The sequence below is a fragment of the Eumetopias jubatus genome, unplaced genomic scaffold, assembly GCF_037043125.1.
Source record: "Eumetopias jubatus isolate StellerSeaLion01/CBP00866 unplaced genomic scaffold, mEumJub1_p1.0 scaffold_8, whole genome shotgun sequence".
NCBI classification, from domain to species: domain Eukaryota; kingdom Metazoa; phylum Chordata; class Mammalia; order Carnivora; family Otariidae; genus Eumetopias; species Eumetopias jubatus.
Genome location: NW_028274814.1, coordinates 114610893 through 114637044, shown reverse-complemented (window position 1 = coordinate 114637044; position 26152 = coordinate 114610893).

Genomic DNA, 26152 nt, shown 5'->3' with positions numbered 1-26152 from the left:
CACTGATTTCTGTGTATTGATTTTATATCCTGCCACTTTACTGAATTCCTGTATGAGTTCTGGCAGTTTTGGGGTGGAGTCTTTTGGGTTTTCCACATAAAGTATCATATCATCTGCAAAGAGTGAGAGTTTGACTTCCTCCTTGCCAATATGGATGCCTTTGATTTCTTTTTGTTGTCTGATTGTGATGGCTAGGACTTCTAATACTATGTTGAATAGCAGTGGTGAGAGTGGACATCCCTGCCGCGTTCCTGACCTTAGGGGGAAAGCTCTCAGTTTTTCCCCATTGAGAATGATATTCGCTGTAGGTTTTTCATAGATGGCTTTTATGATATTGAGGTATGTACCTTCTATCCCTATACTCTGAAGAGTTTTGATCAAGAAAGGATGCTGTACTTTGTCAAATGCTTTTTCTGCATCTATTGAGAGGACCATATGATTCTTGTTCTTTCTTTTGTTAATATATTGTATCACGTTGATTGATTTGTGGATGTTGCACCAACCTTGCAGCCCAGGGATAAATCCCACTTGGTCGTGGTGAATAATCCTTTTAATGTACTGTTGGATCCTATTGGCTAGTATTTTGGTGAGAATTTTGGCATCCATGTTCATCAAGGATATTGGTCTGTAATTCTCCTTTTTGATGGGGTCTTTGTCTGGTTTGGGGATCAAGGTAATGGTGGCCTCATCAAATGAGTTTGGAAGTTTTCCTTCCATTTCTATTTTTTGGAACAGTTTCAGGAGAATAGGTATTAATTCTTCTTGAAATGTCTGATAGAATTCCCCTGGAAAGCCATCTGGCCCTGGGCTTTTGTTTCTTGGGAGATTTTTGATGACTGCTTCAATTTCCTTAATGGTTATAGGTCTGTTCAGGTTTTCTATTTCTTCCTGGTTCAATTTTGGTAGTTGATACATCTCTAGGAATGCACCCATTTCTTCCAGGTTATCTAATTTGCTGGCATAGAGTTGCTCATAATATGTTCTTATAATTGTTTGTATTTCTTTGGTGTTGGTTGTGATCTCTCCTCTTTCATTCATGATTTTATTGATTTAGGTCATTTCTCTTTTCTTTTTGGTAAGTCTGGCCAGGGGTTTATCAATCTTGTTAATTCTTTCAAAGAACCAGCTCCTAGTTTTGTTGATCTGTTCTACTGTTCTTTGGGTTTCTATTTTATTGATTTCTCCTCTGATCTTTGTTATTTCTCTTCTCCTGCTGGGTTTAGGCTTTATTTGCTGTTTTTTCTCTAGCTCCTTTAGGTGTAGGGTTAGGTTGTGTATTTGAGACCTTTCTTGTTTCTTGAGAAAGGCTTGTATTGCTATATACTTTCCTCTCAGGACTGCCTTTGCTGCATCCCAAAGATTTTGAACAGTTGTGTTTTCATTTTCATTGGTTTCTATGAATTTTTTTAATTCTTCTTTAATTTCCTGGTTGACCCATTCATTCTTTAGTAGGATGCTCTTTAGCCTCCATGTATTTGAGTTCTTTCTGACTTTCCTCTTGTGATTGAGTTCTAGTTTCAAAGCATTGTGGTCTGAAAATATGCAGGGAATAATCCCAATCTTTTGGTACCGGTTGAGACCTGATTTGTGAGCTAGGATGTGATGTATTCTGGAGAATGTTCCATGGGCACTAGAGAAGAATGTGTGTTCCGTTGCTTTGGGATGGAATGTTCTGAATATGTCTGTGAAGTCCATTTGGTCCAATGTGTCATTTAAAGTCTTTATTTCCTTGTTGATCTTTTGCTTAGATGATCTGTCCATTTCAGTCAGGGGGATGTTAAAGTCCCCCACTATTATTGTATTGTTGTCAATGTGTTTCTTTGTTATTAATTGCCTTATATAATTGGCTGCTCCCATGTTAGGGGCATAGATATTTACAATTGTTAGATCTTCTTGTTGGATAGACCCTTTAAGTAGGATATAGTGTCCTTCCTCATCTCTTATGACAGTCTTTGTTTTAAAATCTAATTTGTCTGATATAAGGATTGCCACCCCAGCTTTCTTTTGGTGTCCATTAGCATGGTAAGTCGTTTTCCACCCCTTCACTGTCAATGTGGGGTGTTTTGGGTCTAAAATGAGTTTCTTGCAGACAGCATATCGATGGGTCTTGTTTTTTAATCCAATCTGATAGCCTGTGTCTTTTGATTGGGGCATTTAGTCCATTTACATTCAGGGTAACTATTGAAAGATATGAATTTAGTGCCATTGTATTGCCTGTAAGGTGACTGTTACTGTATATTGTCTGTGTTCCTTTCTGGTCTAAGGTGCTTTTAGGCTCTCTCTTTGCTTAGAGGACCCCTTTCAATATTTCTTGGAGGGCTGGTTTCATGTTTGCAAATTCCTTTAGTTTTTGTTTGTCCTGGAAGCTTTTTATCTCTCCTTCAATTTTCAATGACAGCCTAGCTGGATATTGTATTCTTGGCTGCATATTTTTCTCATTTAGTGCTCTGAAGATATCATGCCAGTCCTTTCTGGCCTGCCAGGTCTCTGTGGTTAGGTCTGTGGCCAATCTAATGTTTCTACCTTTATAGGTTACATATCTCTTCTCCCGAGCTGCTTTCAGGATTTTCTCTTTGTCTCTGACACTCATAAGTTTTACTATTATATGTCGGGTGTTGACCTATTTTTATTGATTTTGAGAGGGGTTCTCTGTGCCTCCTGAATTTTCATGCCTGTTTCCTCCCCCACATTAGGGAAGTTCTCTGCTGTAATTTGCTCCAATATACCTTCTGCCCCCCTTTCTCTTTCTTCTTCTTCTGGGATCCCAATTATTCTAATGTTGTTTTGTCTTATCGTATCACTTATCTCTCGAATTCTGCCCTTGTGATCCAGTAGTTGTTCATCTCTTTTTCTCAGCTTCTTTATTTTCCATCATTTGCTCTTCTATATCGCTGATTCTGTCTTCTGCCTCATTTATCCTAGCAGTTAGTGCCCCCATTTTGGATTGTACCTCATTAATAGCCTTTTTGATTTCAATTGGGTTAGATTTTAGTTCTTTTATTTCTCCAGTAAAGGTTTCTCCAATAACTTCCATGCTTTTTTCAAGCCCAGCTAGTATCTTTAAAATCATGATTCTGAACTCTAGGTCCGACATTGTACTAATGTCTGTATTGAGTAGGTCCCTGGCAGACGGTACTACCTTTTGTTCTTTTTGCTGAGGTGATTTTTTTCATCTTGTCATTTTGTCCAGAGGAGAATAGATGAATGAGAGCACAAAATGCTAACAGGGTAACAACGTCCCCAGCCAATATGCTCTAAACAAATCAGAAAAGACCTGAAACCAGGGGAAAAGAAAGGGAAAGAAAAAAAAAAAGAAAGAGGAATAAAAAAGAAAAAGAAAAAGATAAAAACAAAAAAAACAGAACAAAACAAAAAAAGCAGAATATGATCAAATATGATCAGGCTAGTGCATAGCTCAGTGCCACACACTAGATTTTGGGTGTATTTTGGTCTGTTAGAAGAAAGTGTCTCCTAAGATTTTAAAGAATGAAAGACTTATATATGTACAAAATAAGGGTTGATATAATGAAGGGATGGAAGATGACTGTAAAGATGAAAATTATAAAAGATTTTATAAAAGGAATTGATAAGATAAGAAGTTGTTTGAAAAAAGAAAGAAGAAGATTTAAAAAAAAAGAAAAAAAAGAAGGAGAGAATGTGATCAGGCAGGAGACTAGAACAAAGCCATACACTAGTGATTTAGGGTATATTTTGATCTGTTACAAGAAACTGTACCTCAAAATTTTAAAGAGACAACAACTTATAGATATATATGCCAAAAATAAGGGTAACTACTATGAAGGGATAGAATATGAGTCTAAAAATGAAAAATAAAAAATTTTTTTTTAAAAGGGATTGATAAGATGTTGGTTGAAAAAGGGAAAAAGAAAAATAAAAAAGTACAGTTAAAAAAATTAACTTTGAAAAACTAATGAATCATGGTAAAAAAGCCATGAATTCTATGTGCAGTATTCCCCTAGCGCTGGAGTTCTCCCCTTCTCCTTAATCGGTAAACTTGGTCTTGGCTGGCTGTTCGTGCTGATCTTCTGGGGGAGGGACCTGTTGCCGTGGTTCCCAAATGTCTTTGCCGGAGGCGGAATTGCCCCACCCTTGTCCTCCGGGCTAAGCAAGCTGCTCGGGTTTGCTCTCGGGAGCTTTTGTTCCTTGCAAGCTCTTGGTACAGCTTTGGAGGACGAGAGTGAAAATGGTGGCCTCCCAATCTCCGCGTGGAGGAGCCGAGAACTCGGGGCCCTGCTCCTCAGTGCGCCCCCAGAGAAAAGCAGGGAGTCATTCCTGTCTCCCCGGTCTCCGGCCGCACTCCGTGCTCACCCGGCCTGTGACCGAGGGTTTCTATCTCTGGCACCCGACCCCGTGTGGAGTCTCCAAACCCAGCAGATCCCTGCGGTGCACTCCTGCACCGCTCCTCCCGGGGGAGGTAAGGGAGTCTCCCCAGATCTGCCGTTTGTCGGGTCCCTGCTGGAGGAGCATTGGCCCAACTGGGCTGCGGATCACAGTTTATGGCCACCCTGAGCTGAGGGCCTGCGCCTCGGCTCCGTCTCTGCAGCCGGCTTCCCCGCTCTGATACCTGGGAGCTCTGCTGCACTCAGGCACCCCCGGTCTTTCTGTGACCCTGAGGGTCCTGAGACCACACTGTCCCGCGAGGGTGCCACCCCCAGCTTAGCCACTGGAGCGACGTCCCTCAGAAAAGCCGACTTCTAAAAGTTCTGATTTTGTGCTCCGCGGCTCTATCACTTGCCAGAAGCGCCCGACGGAGGCCCCCTCCCCTGCCATCTATCCTCCTGAATATCGCCTCGGATTCACTTCTCCGCACGTCCTACCTTCCAGTAAGTGGTCGCTTTTCTGTTCAGAGAGTTGTTGCTACTCTCCTCTTCGATCTCCTGTTGAGTTCGTAGGTGTTCAGAATGGTTTGATCCCTATTCAGCTGAATTCCTGAGACCAGACGAAATCCAGGTCTCCTACTCCTCTGCCATCTTGCTCGCAGGCTTTGCTTTCACCCACCATACCCATTAACTGAGCACAATTTAGAATTCTATCCCAGTTCAAACTCTTCTGTGTACCTTAGATGAGAGACCAGAGAGGTGAAGATGCTTGTCCAAGGTTACACAGGGAGACACTGGGACTGGATCCCAGATATTTCAGCTTCCATTCAGTCCAGTGCTCTTTTTCCTAACAAGTGTGCACACTCATCATTTTCCTCCATGCCCCAAGAGTGGGGTAGTCTTAATAGAATCGACATGACTAAGGCTTAAATGACTAATGAACAGCAACACAAAGAGTGGCAATTTCCACTTGGGAATTCAAGGAAAATATCTAAATTTTCTTAGAGCTCTGTCCTAATTCATCTAGTCAATTTCTACCCCGGGGTATAATTCTAGGTAGTGTACAGCCTTAACATTTTTTGGTGCTTTTTGCCAATATGATTAATGTTTAAGTCATTTACTCTTATCCAATAGATTAAATCCCACAGCAACAGAAGAGTCTGGAATACAGAAAAAAAAATTATCCAAGTTACCAGTAAAAAAAACAAAAAACATCAGCTAAGTCTGACCAGTTTCAAGAGGTACACTGACTTTTTTTTTTTAATATGCTCAAATCATCCAGTTATCTCTCATCCCTAGTTCACTTCCGACTCAAAAGTTAGGTCAGCCCAGAGATGAAATAACAGTCTTTGATTATCTCTGGGTTCAGAGAACAGAATACAACAGATTGCTTCTGCTCAGTCAACCCACTGCTTGTTCTACAGTCAGCCCGACATCAACTTCAGGTAGAAAAAGAATATTGACCTATCAGAATGGATAAAACTTCACGGCAGTGGTGGGTTCCTCTTCCTCACACTTTCCTCTTCTGCCCAGTTTGCAGCCACAACCAGGCTGGCCTCTGCCTGTATTAAGGGAACGTGACTTACAGATTGGCTCCAAGACAAAAATGCATCTTCATCTTCTGGAACAGGTGTAAAATGTCCTCTGATAATAACAACCTACATCTTCTCTCTTCATTTTTTAAATACAAATAAAATTTGTCTTCCATTGCTATTGTATTAAAAAAAATACATACAGGTTGAAGAATCACTAAGAGAATCTCACTCAAAAGAATCTCTTTGGTATTTAGTTTTTCCTTCTAGTCAGTAGATGTGAAAGACAGAATCATGTCCCACTCATTGAAATCTTTTGAAATGCCATTAGACTTTCCCGAATCTTCTAGATAACAGGAAAGGAAATCAATAGAGATCTTCCCAGGTGAAAGGGGTTTGACTAGCTAATGTGTCACTCATTTTGTTTAACCAATAAAAGGCAGTCAGTTGTTAGATATTGGCTATGTTTCATTCTTAGGTGTTTATATATGCTTCAGTGGCAGATTTTATTTAATAAACATCAATAACAATGGCAATGCCCAAGGAGGAGAAACAAACTATAATATTATAACCTAGGTTTCCCTTTTATTGAAAGTACAGTGGAAAATTATCTTGAGATAAGCATGGACCATATATGGGACATGTCTCGGAAATGTTTGTTTTTTATTGTATCTATGCTTTGGGATGATTTCAGTTTAGTTAAATCTCTGAATTATTTTATTAAGCATTTAATTTAGTGGGTATCTACAGTGGGGGAGGTAGGAAAATGTGGGTATAATTTATATAGTTGTTTACAGTCTCCATAGAGACTGGACTAACCCGTAAAATAACATAAGTGCCATCAAGTATAAAATTTGTGTTATGAAAATTATAAAGGGCTAAAATTACTGGAGAAGAGTATGGAAAATGAAGGTTGGATTGGGTCTGAAATCATAGGTTAGGATTTGGATTTGTGGAGAGAAAAGAAACCTGGCAGAGAGACAAGCATGACAAAGCCACAGGCAGCAGCTGGCCCTGTACATGAAGGAGTTGGGGGCGGGGCATGAAAAGATCGGAGCAGAGGGGATGCCTGACAGATACTACTAAGGCATGTCCATACTGGGGAGAAACTTGGATCCCAGGGAGAGAAACTTGTGTTGTTCTAAGAGGCACTAGAGAAACCGTGCTGGAGAACTTGGGGAAGAGATGCTGATGGTGATGTGCAGAAAAAAATCTGAGGGCCATAGGATCAAAATTTCAAAAATCTCTTGGAAACTTTGACATTTCTGCATAAGTGGCCCCAAAATAGTGGTAGCAAAAAGAAAAGAGGTCTAAAGAAAAAGAAGAACATGGCATGATGCTTGACTCCATCCTACATTTATTCACAGATATGGGCTGGATGCCTCTATGGGCTGTAGATATAAACACCCATACTACCTCTCCCTCATGGGGCGTAAATTCCAGGAGACCGTAATAAGGACTGAGGTTGAGACCCGTATGTGGATCTTTTAGCAAAGTGGTATGTCAAATGACTCTTGCAGAAGATAAGACAGAGGCCAGCAAATAAATTAAAACATTTCACAAGTCCTTAGGCTGTTCTTTTATCCTTAGAGAGCCCGGGTCATTGTGTAGGAAAACAACCAAGGAGTGAGATATGCGTGGTCAGCCTGCGTCTCCATCAGCTTTGGCAATGGCTGAAGGCTGACCTCTGAACTCCCCAAACCCCACTCCCAAATCCCAGCCATCTTTTCAGTATCGAAACTGGTGGGAAAAACTCTGGACCAGTACTCATAAGTCTCCTGATTGGAGTCTTGACTCTGCCACTTGCTTAGCGGCATGATCTTGGGAAGTCATCTCTACTTTCAAAAATCTCATTAAAGTTTCTTCATTTTTAAAATGGACTACCTTCCTGGCAAACTCAGAGGATTGTCAGGAGGATCCAAAGAGAAATATGGATTAAGGCCACTAGAGTGCTATGATGATGGTGGGCACTGGAGGAGAATGAAGAAGGCCACTTGGTAACCGCTTGCCCTGTTCTGGTTATCAGGGAGTGATTTTTTAAAAAGATAGATAAGAATCATTCTCATGCTGGGAATTTTAAGACTTGATCTAAAAAAAGCCTTGATCTAAGAAACAACTCTGGTCTAGTGAAGTGTTAGTTAAATGTTTTTGCTGGGGAATGTCTTTTTTAGCTCCAAATGAAAGTTTGCATAAATCTTCAATGTATGAGACAGCGAAAACAGGGAGTCATTTTTAGTATAAAGATTTTTAAAAATAATTTTTAATATTTACTTGTTATGAAATCAGTCAATGGGAATAATGAAATTTTTTTCTGATGAACACCAAATTAGAAATGGAAATCATATCCACTTCAACCTCCACTTTTATATTTTTTTTACTTTGGTTGCAGTGTCAAGACAATTCTGATTCACATAGATAAGTAGCTAAAAATGGCAATAATTAACTTTATCAGCTTACCTGGAATTCTCTGCAAAATATTTAAATAAACAGAAGAGGAAAAGCTTTGCTTCCATGTCTGAGCACAAAAAAAGTTAACAGGACATGTTAATACACAGAGGAAGAAAAGAGATTAAATTTGGTACATGCTGCATGGATATAAGTTCCGCTTTATTAAAGTATTTTAAATAGTAAAATGCTTTAACAGCATTGTTTGGATCAAATACCTGTGGAACTGTTGAAAGAACTCTCTGGAACCTTAAGTGTCTACAGAATTGTGTTTGAAGCTGGCCACATGCATTGAGCACAGGATACTCTTCTAAGCACTATTTATGTTTTCTTAATTCTCATAACCATTGCATGAGGTAGAGGAGACCCTGAAACACATGAAAGTTGAGTAACTTTGCATAAAGCACACAGTAAATAGCCTAGGCAAGATTCAAACCTGGGTTGTTTGACTCCAGGATCTTAAGCCCTGGAGGAGGAGAATGGATTCATGGTCAGGCTATGCAACTTAATAGTCAAGCAGTTTCAGTTTTCACACCAATCAATTACAGATCAGTTGTGAAGCTTAGTTATGACACTCTCTGGAAACCTGGGCATTTAGTAGGTGTTTAATAGATGTTTGCTGAGTCTGAATTTACCCTATGGCTGACTCACCTTCACAAAGCCAGCTACATAGAATCCTTTAATACAGGGGTTGGCAAACTACAGCCACAGGCCAAATCTGGCCCACAGCCTATTCTTATAAATAAAGTTTTATTATAACACACCTATTCATGTATGTTTCTGTATCATCCGTGTAGCTATGACAGAGACTGTGTGACCCACAAAGTCTGAAATAGTCATTCTCTGGCCTTCTACAGGAAAACTGTGTCGATCCTTAGTCTGATATAAAGACTATATTTTCTGTCAACTTCTCGAAACACAGTACCATCTCAGATAGCAATTCAGGTGTGTGTAGTTGAAAGAGGAGGCAGGGATGGGGCCTCACTCATTCCCCTGCGAACAATCAGGACTGGTGAGGTTGTTTTGGGCATGATAAATGCTCTCTCCGCCACCACCCTGTCCCTGCTCAGCCTACCAAGACATCTCAGTTGGCATCAACATGTTTTTAGCATGTCTTATACATCATAAAACACAGCTATGTTTAATAGGAGGGAATTTTTTTTAAAGATGGGATTAAGAAATCAAGCTAGTGATGGCTCAGAAATGATTTAACACTTTTAATAATGGTTGGAAAAATTCAGGATTTTTTTTTTAAAGATTTTATTTATTTGGCAGAGAGAGACACAGTGAGAGAGGGAACACAAGCAGGGGGAGTGGGAGAGGGAGAAGCGGGCTTCCTGCCGAGCAGGGAGTCCGATGCGGGGCTCGATCCCAGGATCCTGGGATCATGACCTGAGCCGAAGGCAGACGATTAATGATGGAGCCACCCAGGTGCCCCCAGGAATTTTTTTTTTTTAAGAAAAATTTGGGCTACTGTCCATCATAAATGAGCACCAAACGAAAGAAATAGTATTATACTGGATGCTACTTAAGTTAAATAAAGTAATTATTTCCTTTGAGTTTAAATTGTTGTTTGTGGAATTTCTTTTCCGTCACTTAAGGAACACATAATTGGAGGGAAGTAGGGGAGTGATACAGGTTCTACATCTCATTCTACAAAGTGGACAGGATGCTTTTGGTCAAAAAAGTTCCACATTATATTTGTTAATCAGATCACATTGACAGTTTCAAGCCTCATCCTCCATTTCTATACATATTTAAAACTTACTACAAAGTGAATATTAGCAGAATGGATTCTGAGTTTCAAAAAAGCTCAGTTATTGCTACCCTACTTAAAACCTTAATGAATTGTGTCTGTGGGTGAAGTTTCCCCTACCTATAGGAGTATATTTGTCTTTAGAATATAAGGCTATAATAGTAATTTTTAAGCATATAAGGCAATAACTAAAAATTTGGGTAAAAATTCCTTTCATTCATTCATTCATTCATTCAACAAATATACATTGAGCGCTGATGACGGATTAGCCACTGGTTAGACATGACATCTAACTCAGACATGTTAGCAGTGCTGATGGAGCTGGGGAAGACAGATAAGAAGCAACACTTTTTTTTTTTTCAAATTTTGATAAGCACTATAAAGAAAACGAACAGGGTGAAGTGATAGAGTAAAACGTGGTAAAAACCATCTCAAGTGGCTATGGTGGTTGTGGAGGGTGGGCAGGAAGAAGGATCCGGCTGGATGTGCAAAGGCCCTGAGACCAGAATGAGCTTGGGATATTCAGCGAACTGAAAAGATGACAGTGTGCTTGGAGAAAGTGGAAGGAGGTGAGGTTGGAGAATGCACAAGGGATCTCCTGAGCTATGTCAAGAGAGAAGAGCAAGTTAAGATTTTATATTTTTTTAATTAAAATGTTGCTTCACTTACTACAAGAGAGATTGATACAAGAAAGCTTGTCTGGATGAACTTTTGATGTGTCTTCTAAGAGGCATTATTTCTCATCTATTTATCTTTGAAATCTCCAGCTAAGGGAAAGGTAGTGATTGTGTAATATGACACACACTTTTGTGGATAATTATATAATGCCACTAGTGTAAAAGCATTTAGAGAGAGGAGGTAATTTTACTCTTTTCAGCCTGGAATTTTTAGTAGATGAAGATAAAACATTTCTAGCTGTCTCCAATACATTGCCATCTCTGCAGAGAATCAGATTACTCTCCTTTCTCCCTTTTACGAAAGATTCGTGTCTCAATTTATCACACTAAATAAAAACATTTATGTAAACCCTGCAAATTGCATCCCTAAGAAACCACCAGAATCAAAAGAAAGTAATTAATGCAAGATTCATCTATATATGTGTTATATTTAACTTTCAGCAAAGCCATGCACATTATTGCAATTTATGATGCTATCATAGTGAACTTGACAGGGAATTACAACTTCTGAGATGTTAGGGTTTTACAGATGATAATTTATGACACTATCACTACATATAAAAATATGATCTCAGCAGGTATCGCAGACCAGATTGAAATTTAAAAGATTCTGAATAAAATAATAACATAAAGATGATGATCATTATTAGAATGAAAGCCAGCTATCCTTAAGCAACTGGACAGAACAGAAAGGTCAGGATTAACAATGCTTTAGAGCCAAGGAAGGAAAGTGGCACCTTCTGCGTTATGGGTTACTCAGCTTTGAGGGACTTGGTTGTGAAATATGAGATGATAGAATGTATCCCGTTAATATCGCTCATCATCAAATAGGATCAATACAGAAATGGGAAAGGTAGAGTTTCAAGCTCTACAGTTTCCACCTGCAGTTTCACTGGTAAATGGAAAAGCCTGGATTTATTACTTAGAAGATTAAATTGCTACTATTGCAAAGCTGTTATGGGGAGTAGATTATATGTCCTTTGTAAGAATGCTCTTCTGGGGGAACATGCATGGTGGCTTGGAAAGAACAAGATTAAGAGTCAGAAGACTTAATCTGCTCAGCACAAATTAAGTATGACTTTGGACAAGTCATTTGATCTCTTTGTTAGCTTTTTCATCAGTAAAATGAAGCCATAATATATTGTCTCTTTTGCCTACTTCACTAGAGTTTTTCAGTTAAAAGAGAACATTTGGTTATCTGTGAAGCACTATATTTTGCATTAATCATTATGTACTGCTTTTTAGTAGAGAGAAAGAGATTACTATATGGTCACTGTAATGATTGTGCCTTGTCACATTTTTGGGATCCAAGGGACATCTGTACCTTAGGAAAAGCTGCATTGAGGGAGAGGGGTTGTAGATGTACTTTATCTTTTTAGTTATACTTGGTCTCAAAAAAAAACCAAAACAACTAGCATTCTTCCTTTTGCTTAAGATTCTAAGGCGTGATTAGGAGAATAGAACACTTACAAGGAGAATGAAGCAGCTCGGTAGGCTTCAATCAGTTGAGACTCTCTTGTACCCTCACTCAGTGGTTACAAGAATTATAAATACCACTGCCTATTGGACATCTCTTTTGGATGTCTCACAGACATTCAGTGTGTCTACAACCAAATTTATTTCTCCTTCTCATAAAGAATAATACGATCATCCCTATCATTGCCAAACCCAGCAACCTGGCAGGAAGTTAGTTCAGATTTTTCTCCTAGTTCAACTCCCACAGCTATATACCCAACACCAACCCTTTAAATTCCATTTCCTTAATTTACTGTACAGCCATACATTCCATTCTATTCGTGTTGCCTTTGCCTTGGTTCCAATCCGTATTTTTCATAGCAGAATTACTACAATAGTTTCCTAACTGGTCTCTTTTGTCTAGAACCAGCTCTTATATATAAACCATCCTCTTTGGTGATGGCGGACTAACTTCTTATATTAGAGATCTGGCCAAATTACTCCCCTGTTAAGAATTTGGTAATGCTCCCCGGGGCTTCCAAGTCACAGTGTCTTAGCAGGTAAGATTTTGTTTTCTTCCCCCATATCTATCCTCAATCAAGCCTCACTATCCACACCCTGAAGCATGTCCTTTGCTCTGTCCATATCATACTGTTTCATGCTTCCACACTTTCACACATGCTGCTAACATAGCCTAGAAAATCCTTTTCCCCCTTATATGCCTGGCTAACCATTGTTTATTCTTCAAATGTCAGCTCTATTACCATCTCTTTCTAAGAGACTTCTTGATGCCTATTCTTTTTAATGTCACTTCCTGGGGCTCTGAGAGTGCCCTGTGTGCATCGTTACTGTATTCATAAATCCTAATTAATCCTAATCTTGATGTTTTCCTGTGTATCTTTAGATTCTAATAGTGATGGGCACATAACCTGGTATTCCATAATTCAACTTCTTCTGAATGGATGAATCAGCACATCTAATATTGTGGCCATGTCAGAAGAGAAGAGAAGAGTCATACCCTGACTGGGTTGAATGAAACAAAGGGAGCCAAACTATGAAGGCATTTCCTGTGAAGACACTGGGGTGACAACTTAAGGAGGCAAAAAGGAACAAACTGGAAAAGAATGAGAAGCAAGGAGACCAAAGAAGTTCAGGATAAATCTTACAAAAATAGTGGTCTAGCCAAGAGTTGACATGTCCATTAGGTTATGGAGGCATCCTCAAATTTATAAGATTGCAGCAGACACTATGGTATTTTGCATTATTTGAGAGACAAGGAATAGTCAGTGCAAAGGCAAGAGTGTTTAAAGAACATACAGAAGGCCAGTTTGGCTAGAGCAGAGTGAGTGAGGGTGTTGGGTCCTGAATTGCATCCCCTCAAATTTCACATATTGCAACCCTAACCTTCAGTACATCACAGTGTCACTGCATTTGGAGACAGGGCCTTTTAAGTGGCCATGAGGGTGGGCTCTCATCCTATCTGACTGGCATCCCGATAAGAAGAAAAAATTTGGACATAGAATAAGACTCCAGAGGACAAACCACGTGAGGAATACTGCAACAAGGTGGCCATTTACAAGCCAAGGAGAAACACCTCAGAAGAAACCAAACCCAGTGACACTTTGATCTTGGATTTCCAGCTTCCAGAACTGTGAGAAAATAAATTTCCGTTGTTTCAGTCACCCATTCTGTGGTATTCTGTTCTGACGCCCTAGCCAATTAATACAGAGGGGAAGAGTAGTAGATCAAGTCAGCAAAATAAGGAGTTTGAGCAGAGGGTGTGGGGAAAATTATGTTGTGGCACCTTATAGGTCATTGTAAGGAGTTAAGGTTTCATTCTAGTTAAATGGGAAGCCATTGGAGGATTTGGAACAGGTGAATATTATCATCTGACTTTTACCTTCAGGGAGACTGGGAACAGACAATGCAGGAGTCACACTGATAAGGCATTCAAAGTTGTCAACTGTGTAGGAGAGAAGGACACTGGGGATCATTCCTCCCTTCCATTTAACAACTGAAAGACAATGATGAGACAAAGTGAGAAAACAGGATCCCAAAGGGACCTACCCAAGATGACGGAGTAATTGCATCACTCTCCTAGAATAAGAATCAAGCATCCAGTGCTCTTTACTACTTTGTGCTTGGAGAGAGATGGCATTTGGCAACTCAAGTAAAGAAAGCAAGTTCAATTGTGTAATATTTTGGGGAGGTTGGATGTATTTGTGTGAGCAGGTATTAACACTTGAGTGAGTTATGGTAGCCATGGAATATTCTGTGATACCCTCAGCTGCCCATCCATGTCTCTGTGACTCAAGGACAGAGACTTAAAAGACTGGCAGGAGCAAGTGGAAATTATTCATGGGGTCTCGTCACAGACTGTGTTTCCACATATGTCCTTCATGGTGGATCATTTCATTGACAGAACAATTTTCAGAGATGCCAATAGCAATGGCTGATCTCTAAACTGTTTCCAACGTGCTAGGACAATGGGAATTCTGATTTTAGGTTAATAAAGTTTTTTTGTGTGTATATACATATATATGTATATATACACATACATATGTAATTTATGTAATACATATACAACATGTACATATGTATGTGTATATATTATATCATATACGTACTATATATGCTATATATTTCTGTATACAATATCACACTTAGAGATAATAAAATTTGCTTAACAGTATAAATATGCTTAATTAAGTCTGAAGGATGTTGTGTAGAGGTCTGAGTTTAAATCCCAATTCTGGCCTTTAACTAACTACATGAACTTGGAAGCATTATTGAACCTCATCAAAGTTCAATTTCCTCATCTGAAAAATAGGATAATAATCATGACTAGCTCCTAACGTTGTGACCACTTTAGAGCAGGTAGTGGGCATAAATCTCTTAAGACAACACCTGGGTCACAGTAAGTGTTCAATTAGGGTAGCTTTATTTTTATTAATTTTTTTTATCTTCTGCTTACCTTGGGTTTAAATTTCCTCTTCTTTTTCTAGTTTCCTAAGGTGGAAGCCAAGATCATTGATTTGATCATTCTTCTTTTCTAATGTAAACATTTAATGCTATAAACTTTTCCCTAAGCCCTGCCTTAGTTCCATTCTACAAATTTGATATATTGTTTTTATTTTCATTCAGATCAAAACACTTTCTAGTATTTTTTGTGATTTCTCTCTTTGATCCATGGGTCAATTTCCAAATATTTGGAGAGTTTTACAGATATATATTTCTGGTATTGAGTTCTAGCTTAATTCTCTTATGGCCAAAGAACATATTTTGTATAATATTAATCCCCTTAAATTTATTGAGAATTGTTTTATGGCTCATAATAATGTCTACTTTATTTTACTGAATGCTCTATGTGCCCTTGAGGATAACATGTATCCTGATATTGTTGGATGCAGTACTCTATAAATGCTAATTAGGTCAGCTGTTATTCTAGTGGCCAAGTATGCTACATCTTCACTGATTTACTGTCTACTTTTGCTATCAATAACTGAGAGTGAAGTGTTGAAATTTCCAACTGTAATTGTTGGAAACATAAAATGTCAGGTATTAATACAGTCACTCCAGAATTTTTTGATTAGAGTTTGCATGGTATATCTTTTTGCCATTCTTTTATTTTTAATTATTAAAATCTATTTGTTAAGTGGTATCTTTCAGGCATCATATAGTTGGCTATTCCCTTTTCATCCAATCCAATAATATTAGTCATTTAAATCAAGTGTCTAGACCTTTTACATTTAATGTAGTTATTGATATTATTGGTTTTAAATCTTCCATATTGCAATTTGCTATTTATTTATCTTTTCTTACTTATTCTTCTCTCCATTATTTTTTGCATTAGATGAGTATTTTTATTATTGTTTCATTTTTACTATTGGCTGATTAGCTATAACTTTTTAAATTTTTTAGTGGTTGCTGTGGGGTTTACAATATATATTTTTAACTTCTCACAATTTACCATTAAGTAATATTATACCCCTTCACACATGATTTAAGAACCTTACAACATTGTATATGTCTAATTCCTGTTTGATCCTTCTTGTTTTGTTGCCATACTTCTCACTTCTATTTATGACATCTCTATCTGTATCTCTAGAGTGTAACTTTCCTGTGCACATCTTTCTTCTTTTTGCTACTCACCCCTCAGAGTCTAGCCTCCTTGTCTCTCTAAACTTCTATCTCTATCTCCTCAACTTATCAAGTCTGGTGGGCTACATTTGGGTCCCCTCTTTCCTGCGCTACAGCTAGAAACTTCCTATAAGCAGTCAGCTGATGAAATCACAGGGCTTTTAGGATGAACAACTTTCCTGATTTAACCAGGACTATTCCAGTTTTAGCACTGAGAGTCTCACGTTCTGGGAACCCTCCAAGTTCCTGGCAAACAAAGATGGTTGGTCACTCCTAGTCACATTGTTGCTTTCCTTATTTGGGGGATCACAGTCCTGTACTACCTTTGGGTCAATAGCTGAAAACTGTGGGACACACACACATTTCAATATTCTAATTGTTTCAAGTTGTTCCTGTTGCTCTGTTTTGGTCAGAAGAAGAAACCCTGATTTATTTTTAGGGTCATTTACTCTTCTATGTGAAAAATTGGAGAGGACAAAATAAAATTGGGAAGACTAGTTGAGACCTATTATTGTGGTCTTAGATGATGATGGCTTAGACACAAATGGTGATATATATGATGGCTATAGGTGGAAGGAGTTGAGATATATTTGAGAAATATGTTGAACAGGACAAGGTCCTGAAGACAATTGATGAAATAATTTTTCTAGATTTACTTTGATAATCCAAATAATTATGAACCCAACTACTGTGATTCAGCATATATTCTTGGATCTTGCCCACAAGCGTTCATGGATAAGATCCCTAGATCCAGGACACATGCTCATTGGGCAGAGAATCTGGTAGTTGGTGAGAAACTTGGCAGGAAGGAGTCAGCAATTCACAGATGATGTAGAGTAAGAGATTGCATTTCAGGGCATAGGGGCTGGGATATTTGGGTCTCTCCCTGGAATGGAAATTCCCATCAAGTTTGTAGTGACCAGAAGGGAAGAAGAAGTTACTTATGTGTCTAGGCCCAGTGGGCCATGTCCTTTGACATCTGATATGTTCACAGCTACTCAGGCACAAAGTCCCTGCTAATCCTTATGCAGAAAGCTGGGCATCATCAAACTTTACCCAGGATCCAGGAAAAAAAATTATTTACATCCTCCATGTTTTCTTTCACATACTTCATCAAGATTCAGATGCCATAATTAATTGAATGCAGATCAACTTTTTGGGAATAGAGAAGAACCATAGCTTAAGAGACACCCAGATGGGAATATCTCTTGGGATAACACAAGGTTACATATAAATCTAACCTCTGTGTAAATGCCTCACAGGAAGGCCAAACAAATTCAACTGGCTGATGTCAGATCTTTCCTGAGTGAGCAGAGGAAAAAATGTGGGATTTGATGTCTGATACAGGGGATAGAGTCAAATCAAGGAAGAAAAGAGAAAAGAGATGACTTTATCAAGGATTTTCATCCTCAGGTGAAACTGACCAAAGAGACAGAGAAAAGGTGACCAAAACTTTTTTGTCATGCTTGGTTGTGAATGCACATTTTTATCATGTTTTATAAGATAAATCTCTCTTACAAGGCAACTTTGTGCCCAGGTGGTTCATATTATTTGTGTTAACAAATAGCTTTTCAGTGGCAGAAATCTGGAAAAATGGCATAGAACAGGGATCTCCAAGGAAAATTCTAGAGAACAAGGGACGGATATAAGTAAACCATTAGAATATAAAATCTTTCAGGGAAGGGACCATGTCTGATATATTCAACTAATCGCCAACACCCATCCCTCATGCCTGCACATGGTAGGTGTTCAGCAAATAATTATTTAATAATAGCTAAATTTTGAGAAATAAAAACATTGCATGGACAAATGAATTTGGAAATGCTATATCCAATACTTCTTTTTTTGGTAAATTCACAACACATATTAACCTGGTCAAGATTCCTAAAAGACCTACAGTAAGAAAGCCTATTTATTTTTTTTTTGAGTAAACTAGTTTTTCACCAATATCTTTGACCATAGAACTGTTGTTTTAGAGAGTACCTATTAGCATCCTGCAGCAAGCTGATTGTAAAGATAAGAATTTGAAGAGATGACTGTGACATCATATCGCACCGTTGTTATATTGAATCCATACCACAAAAATACTTTATGTATTCCAGTTAAACTGGTTTATTGTCTGAGCTGGACTTGGTAGGTAACAAGTAGAAAGCAATTTTTATCTTGCTTCTGCCCCTTTTAACCTGATACTCGCCTCCAACCCTCAAGTTCCACTAACTAAGAGAACTCTGGGAAGTTCTCCATTGGCTTTTCTGGTTACCAACAGGTAATTAATTAAAACAAAACAAACCTCCCAGACTACTTTTTTTCAAGGTAGTGAAAAATCTGGTGTAGTAGAAATTCTAATCCTCATGAACTTTAGCTGTCTCCTCTCACAGCTCTGTTATCTCTCGTGTTGCAAGTCTGGGACTAGGAGAAGGGGCCAGTTTGATTTTCCTACTTTCTTCTCTTTATAGGTTGCCCCCTTCCCTAGCTGTGATTTCTGTTCTCTCCAGAGACAGGGAAAGTTGGTCAAGCAAGGGGGAGATGGAAAGATGGGATAGACTTCTATCGTGTTATAATCTGTCACGATCCTCTGAATTGTGGACATCCCAATTGACTTTACTCTCATGGGACATGTGGTGAGTTTCTTTTCTGAAGACACCTCCCTTTGTCTACATTGTTGGGCATCTCTCAGTTACTGTTCCACTGACTGCAGTTATGCCTTCTTAGGCTAGTCAGTTATGACCTCTCCATTCTCTTGGCTTCTAGTGGTACATCCCCACTAATTGGGTCATATCACCCTTCCAGACAATCTCTTCCAAGATGACCCAATCTACCATTCTTAAATAGGCTCCCGCCAAGTTCTGGAAGTGTTAATTATTCCCAACATATCTTGGTCCTGGACTGCAGAAAAGAGTAGTTCAGGCCACAGTCCCTGTGTCTTCAAGTATCAGTCAGACATCAGTTCCTATGTCTCATCAAGTCCCGAAGACATATATCAAGCTCTCTGAGTGGTTCCATTGACATCTCTCTCTCTTTTGGTTTGTGTTAGGGAAGAAACATATCTACTGGCATGGAGAATGAGAATGGGGACCCTTTAACTAAACTGATTATGGCTTCCAAATAATCTTCAGTGTCAGCTTCTTTAAAGTCGCCCTGGATAGGTTGGAGATTGCCAATGTGAGAACATGGGTAGAACCACGTCCATAACCTCTTAGCAGTCCCCTTCATACGTAAACTACCACCTAGCTTTGTGATGCTCCTTGGCACCAACTTTATTGGGCCTCTTCTGAAACACTTAGACAAGAGAAAATACCCCATTTAACTTCCCTTTGCAGATGACTTAATATACTCAATCCACACTAATATATATTGTGAGAAATGAGCAAGAGGAACCAAAGCTGAAATAAGAACCAGCCAGGAGACTTAATCATGTTTTTTATAATGCGTAAAGCCTACAAAATAAGAAAGGAAAAAAAAGGAAAGTATTAGTTTTATGCACCAATTATGAGCTTCATACGGTGAGTTTTACAGCCATTAGAATGTGGACAGAGATTGAATTTCACTTGTAAAAGGTTCACTTTGCTCTGCTGCCCACTTCATGACCATCAGGCAACAAATTAATTTCTCCTATAGATACTAATCTATGCTGGGCTTGCTCTTGTCCTCTGGCTTTCATTTGTGTTTGATGTTTACAATAATACCTTTGTTTGCCTAGCCATCTCTTGTTGTCAACACTGGTTTCAAATGAGCCCAAAGATATTAAGACCACGAGAAATTCTACTAGAGTGAGGAGTCCCAGTTAAAAAAAGAAAAGGCGGTTCATATGGAATGTCGACTCTGACCCACAACCCACATTCAGGCATCCCATCTTCAGGTAGAAGAGACATGGAAAGTATATCACCCAGACTGTAGTATGCTTGGCTTTGCCTACTCAGTGCCTCTTTATAAGTCGATTAGGTTCCATCATTTAAAAACCAAGAGCTTTAATGACACAATTCTAACTGTTTCATTTCTCTTGAAAGCTTGGCTATTCAGGCAATAATGGCCTACTTCTCTCCATGGCAGGCAGCTGGGGCTGGGTAGGAGCAGACTGTTTTAGAGCAAACCTGTACTTCCCAGGTGGCCCACAAGCCTTGGCCACTGGTGTTCTTGTCTGGCCCCTATGGACAGAGTTCTGGACTCCTACTATTGTCCAAGTTTGGAGAAATCTTTCAAACCTTAGCCCCTTCTGTTTTCAAAGGCAGGCAACTCCAACTTACCCCAAAGAGCCTTCTTTGATCTGAATGGCTCAAACAATCCCTTAACCCCCGGATTGTTTAAAAGGTTATTTGATTTCTCTCTTCCATTCTCTGCCAGCCCATTCTCCCCCCAGAGAGTCTGTTCTGTTCTCTTGCTTTAAAAAGGAAAACAAAGTGTGACTACACATCTATTCTCCAAAGACCATAGCTCATTGAGGCTGAGAGCCAGATGCCTGATTTGTTTTCCATCCAGAGCTGTACATACAGAAAAAGTCACCGACACAAGGCCATTCTACTTTTGACCTTCCTAGGGCTGAATGCACAGCTAGTCAACACTGGAGCTGAAAATAGAACCCAGGACTTTCAAATCATTGTTCTGCTTGCTGGGCCGTGCTTCCTCCCATAAGAACTTGGTTAAACAACGCCCTGTTTTGCAAAAGCAGAAATCATAATATACATATGAGAAACTCGACACAGAAGAAACACAGGCCTCGCTCTCGGGAAAGACGGCACGGTTGTATAAAAGGAGTGTGCATTCATTTCTAGCTCTGCAGCTTGTAGGTCAGATGCACTCAAGAAATGTGTGTTGAATCATCGACTTTGTAACGTGTGGCATTTTAAACAGGGAGTTCTCGCTGCGTGCCAAGAATGTATTTGCTTGACAACCCACAGAAAGGAAATTTAAGACGTTAGAAAGGTTATCATGGGAATGACTGAATGGGTCTATAAAAGATGGTCAGGGACCTGGAGTCTGGGTGTGACTTTTCAGCATAGAGTAGCAAGTGTCATGGGGAGGAACCTGAGGTCTGGTAACACTGTGATTCTTAGCTTGGTGTATGTGTGTGTCCCACGGAGAGCACAGAAAGCAGATCTGAACAATAGGAGGTTTGGGAGTAGCTGATACTTTCTCAAGCTCCCAGGGAGAGTGCAGAACTCTCTCACCTGCACCACCATTGTGCAGAGAGCTCCCTTGTCTTGTGTGCAGAGAGCATCATACTGCCTTGGTGTTCAGTGAGCCCCCTGAGGGCAGGACTGGTGCCCTAGCACACAGCCCATCCCAGGAGGCAGCAAAGCAGAGCCTAGAACCAGACTTTCTGTCTTTGAGTCTTGCCTCTACAGTCTCTCAGCTGCGAGACTTTGGACAAGTGACTTTCCTCTCTGTGTCTCAATTTTCTCATTTGTAGAACAGAGGTAGTAATAATAGTTCTTACCTTGAACCGTCGTTATGAAAATTAAATGAGTTACCACTTGTGAAGTTGTTAGAATGATACTTGGTACATGGGAGCATTCATGAAGTGTTAGTTATTAGAGGCCAACTGTACATCATTTATGAATGAGTAGTCTAGATAACAATATAGGATAGTTAGAATACACCAGGTGACTTAAGCACTTTGCATGGATTACCCCATGCAGTTCTAAAAACAGGCACATGAAACAGCTACCCCTATTGCTCCATATTATAGATGATGCACTGAGGCACAGAAGGGTTGAGTAACTTACTCACAGCTGGTGAGTGACAGAGGGAAGATTTGAAACTATATGGTCTGATACTGGGTCTTTCACCAGCATTCTGCCAATGAAGTATATATTTCCTAGGAGCAACACTAAGGTAAAAGCTGCTTTATGATGTTCTTACGAGGCTCAAATATAATCATTTATTGACACTTTGAAGCTAGAAAAAAATACATATGTGAGATGATGGTGATGACTAATACACACATGAGAAATCCAGCTCTTATTAGCCTTATTTAGCATATCAAAAGGTGTTAAAAATAATAATTAGCCTTAGGAACTAAAGAACAAGTAAAACCAGTCATTTTGACACACCAAATGCAATTTGATATGCGAGTGTCATGTACTCAGCATAACAGCCATTGAATAAATTAACAAAAGCGCTTGTTGGGAAATAGAGCGCCATGATCTTTTGCTTGTGTCTTTACTAAAACATACTTAGTTCTGGTATCTTTTACTTATTTACATTCTTTATCTCTGAATAGCTTCCTCAGCTCTAAACATGAGGAGAAATGATAAGATAATTTTTCTCTTCTCCGAAATGACTTGGAGCATTCTGGTGTCTTGGAAAGCAAACCAACCTTGAGGTTGAGAGATAAGGTTTCTGGCTCTGACTTCATTCTCAAGCAACTCTCTCTAGAACCTGAAGCAAATCTCCCAGTCTTCCTATGTTTCCGATTTCTGTCTAAAAGCAGAGCTTTGGGAGCCAGGGATCATAAAATTCCTAGTACATTTAACAATCTTTGGTTTTCTTCCTGGGAATTTTTATTACAGTGCATACGTTTCCCCATCTCTACCCCCACACATCTATTTTGACCTTTTTAGAATCAGAGTATTTTACAATTAACACAGACATTACATTTAATCTTTTCTATTCCCCTCCCTTCCTTTTTTTCTTCCTCCTCCTCTTTTCCTTTTTCCTCTTTCTCTTCTCTCTCCCCTTCTTTCCCTCCTCCTCCTCCTCCTCCTCCTCCTCCTCCTCCTCCTCCTCCTCCTCCTCCTCCTCCTTCTTCTTCTTCTTCTTCTTCTTCTTCTTCTTCTTCCCTGAAATAGTGTCATTGAACTGATAGTGTATCTTAGATTTAAGGCAAAAAGCAAAACCCAAACCAAAAGAACATAACATCCACCACCACAAACAAACCTAAAGCCTTTCCAAAGACTTGGTTGACGTGTGAATGGACTTGTGCGCTGAAAATAGAGAAAGAACACTCAAAGTATCATTACTGCTTCCTTTCTTTAAGGCTCAGGCCCTCTTCCAGGGAATGCACTGTATTTTTCTCTAGTGGCTATGATCCTTGGGTCCCCTCTACCCTTGAGGATAGCATCCTATCAGAGACAAAACACTTTTAAATACTAAAATGTCTCACTGCATTTGATTCTGCAACCATCTGCATGTACCAGTGACTAATCTGTGTAAAGCCAAGTCATTTCTTTGCAGTCAGCTGAGAATACCAAGGGGCCCTCCTTTACTCCAGGCATAGCCCAGTGGGAGAACAGCTGTTCTTTGTTTCAGGAAAGGATGGGGCAAAGGTTCGTTTCCTGTTTGTAATGTCTGAAACCAAGGGAGGTGCCAACCGTTTGGAAGGTTTTATTAAAGGGGAGATAGTTCTTGCAGGGGTAAAGTTACGCCGAAAGTAAAATTCCTTCCCCAGTTGATGTCTCAGTACTGCACATGTGCAGAAGACTAATCATGGAGTTTCCCTGCTACCATCCTTCCATGGTTCCCCTTTCCTTGCCGGATAAAGTCCAAACATTCAGCACTCTCAAAACTCAGAATTATTTGCAGTTCTATGAACTCACCTTATTCCTTTGTGCTTGGAATGGCTTTCCCACATGTTCACCTGGACAGCCCACCTGCTAAGATTTAGCTCGGGTGTCATTTCCCCATAGAAGCCTGTTGTAGCTCATCAGTTAGGATAAGAGACTCTTCCTTGTGCTCTCAAAGCATCCCATATGTCCCTCCCTATCCAAGGGATTCTCAAACCTGGCTGCACAATGGAATCACCAGAAAAGTTGTCAAATACACTAATACCCAGGCCCTGCTCAAGAAGCTTGATTACACTGGTCTGGGTAGGGGTCAGGGTCAGGCTTCTCTATTTAATGTAATCAGGCAATTCTAATGTGCAGCCAATGTTGTGAACCACTGATCTATTGTAAATGTTATGACATATTGTATTAAAAGTGTTGTTTAACTTCTTCCAGATTAAGTTTCTTGAGGACTGGAATTATTTTATAGTTGTATGCATATCCTCTGAAATTTAAAAAAAAACATCAAGTACTGGCAGTGTTCACTAAGTAGTGTATGAGGAATGAATGAATGAGTAACACATACACAACCTCACTTTCTACCCACCTATGTTTAGAAGCTCACTAATGCTCATGTAACTGTTTAGCTTAAGATGTGTGGAAAACAGAAGAATCAATGTGGATCCCAGGTGTCTGGGGACAAAAGATGTAGTTTAAGAGAAGTGTCTGAGAAAACAATATAAGGCCTAACAGAAAACCTGGGAAATTTTGAATTAGTTAAGAGCTGCTGTGAAAAAAACAGAACCATGAAATCTGACCCGGGCAGGAACTTTGAGAGAAACTAATGCAAGAGATTTAGGGGCTGGAGATCAGGAGATCGGGAAGAGATTAACTTCTACCTACACAGGATAGAAATACAAGGTACGTGGAGTCTGTCCAGAAGAGACTTGGCTTTCCCTTAAGGCTCGGGGTCCAAGGCCTTAGTCAAGGCGTCCTAGCAGTCAGAGAGGGAATCCGTAGAGTGGGAGTCAAGCTTGAGCATCACTAGACTCTGCTATACTATAACTGTTGTTCTACAAATCTATATTTTGTGGGTCATAGTATGTGCTAAGTGCTTTACATGTTAACCTGTCTAATGTGCAGGCTTAGGCTTATGAAGTAGGCTTCATTATCACCAGTTTTACAAATGAAGACACTGAGGTTTAAGGGAATTTGGTAAGAGTCCCAAACTACCTGTACTATAAATGGTAAATGTCACCTTCTAAATGGCTCATGAGTATCACTGACCTGATGACCCCCCCCAACCCCATGGAGGAGAGATACTGGAGAAAATGGAAGGATGGGTTGGAATTCCAGGTTCTCAATCCAAGAAGAGGGCTTTCACCCGCTCACATCCTGCCTGTGGACTAGAAGACAGCAGATGAAGGAAACTTTTGTTGACTGTTGTCTCAAGTGTTTTGATTTTTAAAAGCTCCAACTTGTTTAGGCCTAGGACCATTAAGTAGCCTTGAATAGTGACCCCACAAAGCTCTCCACTTCTGGATTCCTAGTGAATGTATTTGCTGGAGGCATGTGCTCTTTCCCAGAGGTGGGAAGATGGACAAGAACACTTAGAATTCAGCAATTTTGTAAGATGGAAGAATGCTTGGGTATAAAGTTTGGACGGTGGGGGGGCCTGGGGGGCTCTGTCAGTTAAATGTCTGACTCTTGATTTCAGTTCAGGTCATGATTGCAGGGTTGTGAGATCGAGGCCTGTGTTACGCTCAAGCCCTGGGCATGGAGCCTGCTTAAGATTCTCTCTCTCCCTCTCCCTCTGCCCCTACCCCCTCTAAAAAGAAAAAAAGAAATAAGTTTGGACTGTGTGTGTTTCTTTTAAATGAGTTATCAATGTATTGCTTTCATAATATGGGAATTGCTTATACTCCTTATAATGTGTCATCAAAATTTTAGTCTTGAAATATTTGGTTTGCCATTTTCAGGGGAATTCCCTCTCTCTGAATCTCCCTCTTAACTGTAGACAGTCTGTGTTCCGGCAAGCTTCTCTCTTATCTTAATAAACATTTTGTTTCCAAAACAAGGTCTGACCTAACTATTAGTCTCACCAATCAGGTTAGTCTGTCTGTGTTATGGTGTGATGGTGACGCCTGCAGATTTGTGTTCTCTAAAATCAACTTCCCTGATCAGTCAACTGTGGTGACTAGCCCGTCTGAATTAGTTCCTGTAGTCACAGCCTTCATGCTGAGCACGTTGGAGCTACCGGCCTTTCCCCCAACTCTGTACACAATTCTTGTCTGTGGAAACTATAATCACCGTGCTGGAGGAGATG